This window comes from Urocitellus parryii, unplaced genomic scaffold, assembly GCF_045843805.1.
Source record: "Urocitellus parryii isolate mUroPar1 unplaced genomic scaffold, mUroPar1.hap1 Scaffold_366, whole genome shotgun sequence".
In the NCBI taxonomy this organism is placed as follows: Eukaryota; Metazoa; Chordata; class Mammalia; order Rodentia; family Sciuridae; genus Urocitellus; species Urocitellus parryii.
Window position 1 is genome coordinate 97,524 of NW_027553295.1, and position 2,477 is coordinate 100,000.

The following is a 2,477-nucleotide window of genomic DNA, read 5'->3' on the forward strand; positions in this document are numbered from 1 at the left end:
CCAAGCAAGCCTAAAACGTGTGTCCCACCTTCACCACTCCTAAGTGTGGAGGATTAGCCAACTGAGAAAGCCTTAGGGGAGGGAGCAGCTTGGGTCCGATAGGGGACACGGACGGACGGCTGGGAAAGGGAAGGACCCTGAGTAACTGCACAGTTGCTCTGGGATCCAATTTTACCTGTAGACCTACTCGGCGATATATAAACCTCAGCCAGCCAGCCTGTGCTGCATTTTGTCCTGCCTTTATTGGTATTAGGTATTTTCCAGAAGAAATTGGGGGGGGGGGGGATTTCCCATCTCGTGTCTCCCGGGACTGAATCCTCCTTGTCCACGCTTTCCCTGAAGATCCTTTAGAGATTCTCCACTTCGAGATGGACCGATGTGTGTGCTGCTGCAGGTTTGACAGCCATCCAGGAGGAAAAACAACCACCACCACCACCACCACCACCACCACCACCCCGGGGGGGGGGGGGGGGGGAGTCCCAAATCTCCAATACCATCACCTTTGTCATCATTCCACCATCCTTGGAAGAAGGAAGTCGATCCAAAGGTCCTGGAAGAGAACAGTAAGAGTAGTGAAAGATCAGAATGGTGAGACAGTGTCCAGCAACCACCACCTCAGCTACTCACAAGAGAAAGTGAGGTCCTGGGAGTACTCAGGCAACCTCCAGAGACCTCGAGCTTTAACCAGCAAATAGAGAGACAGGAGAGGGAAGGGGAAGGACACCCCCCTCACCCCATGTGATAACACCACCACAGGTGAGCAATAGAGGGACACCCCTTCTCAAAAAAAAAAAAAAAAATCGAGGTGTAACTCCGTGGTGGTGGTGGTGGTTAGGCACTTCTGGATTCAATCCAGGGGGAATCATATCACCTTTCTTCCCTGTTTTAGGCAGACTTATCTGTCCTTGAGTCCACGCCCAGCATAGTCAAGGATGTCATGTAGACTTTGGAGACCAGAGGATGTCAGAAATGAGTCTTATCAAAAGTAAGAAGCCGAATTACAACTGCGGCCAGGAAGAAGTGCAAGGTGGCCTTTGAATCTCCTCTACGAAACCTCCTGTTGTTGCTGAGGTGCAGAATCACAGTCTTTGGGGACCAGAGTCCCCATGTTTTTGCTTTGCCAGCGCTGCCATAAGCCTTTTTTCCTGTGTCTCAAGACCTTGCCATCCTTATTGGATTGGGCCAAGCTTTCAGCAACAGGAAGAGGGGAGGGAGGGAGGGAGGGAGGGAGGGAGGGAGGGGGGGGGAGAGAGAGAGAGAGAGAGAGAGAGAGAGAGAGAGAGAGAGAGAGAGAGGGAGTGGGAGGAAGGGGAAGGGGAAAACTTAGGGGCTGGGTGGGGCGCCGGGTTAGGTCGCACCAAATAAAAACTAAAATAAATAAGTTTAGGGCTGGGGATGTGGCTCAAGCAGTAGTGTGCTCGCCTGGCGTGCGTGCGTGCGTGCGTGCGTGCGTGCGTGCGTGCGGCCGGCCCGGGTTCGATCCTCAGCACCACATACAACATACAACCATGTTGTGTCCGCCAAAAACTGAAAAATAAATATTAAATAATTCTCTTCTCTCTCTCTCTCTCTTTTTCTTTCTTTCTTTCTTTCTTTCTTTCTTTCTTTCTTTCTTTCTTTCTTTCAAAACAAAATTAAAAAAAAAAGTTTAAAAAATAATAATAATAATAATAAAAATAAAGATGTTGGGTCCCCCGAAAACTAAACACTAAATATTAAAAAAAAACAAAAACAAGAAAGAAAAAACAAGAAGGAAGGAAGGAAGGAAGGAAGGAAGGAAGAAAAAAAAAGGCGTGCATAAATGCACACCCAGTTCGGCCCCAATCCCCGGCCCCAAATCCCCGTCCGCTTATGTTAGGACAACTGATCGACCTCTATACATACTACATAAAGAGAAAAAAAAAAAAAAATCGAAGTCCTCCCTCCAGTGGACAACTGGTCGACCTCAGTCGTTCTGGGGCACACCGGCCAACTGGTCAACCTGCGAGGAGGAGGGGAGAGAGAAGAAATGTAAAGCTGCGCGGCAATCAAACAAGCCCCCCTCCCCCCCCCCAATAAAGGAAAAAAGAAAACCAATCATCTAGGGCTGGCTGGGCTGTGAATATACCTCAGTAGGTAGAGTGCTATGCGTCGAATGTCCAGTAGCGGTGGTCCCAGTCCCACACCGAACCGAGTCAAAGGAGAAACACCAATATTGTTAGTCACACAGGCAGAATTCACATTGAGACAACTGGTCGACCTCTTTCGTTGAGGGTGTACTGGTCGACCTGGGGGGGGGGAGGGGAGGGGAGGAGGCGGGGCGTGTGTTGGAGGAGAAAAGGAGTAATAGGATGAGGGGGGCAGGGGGGGGAGAGAGAGAGAGAGAGAGAGAGAGAGAGAGAGAGAGAGAGAGAGAGAGAGAGAAAGTAAGTTAGGGGCTAGGGGTGTGGCTCAAGGGGTATGGGGCTCGCCTGGTATGCAGGGGGCGCTGGGTTAGA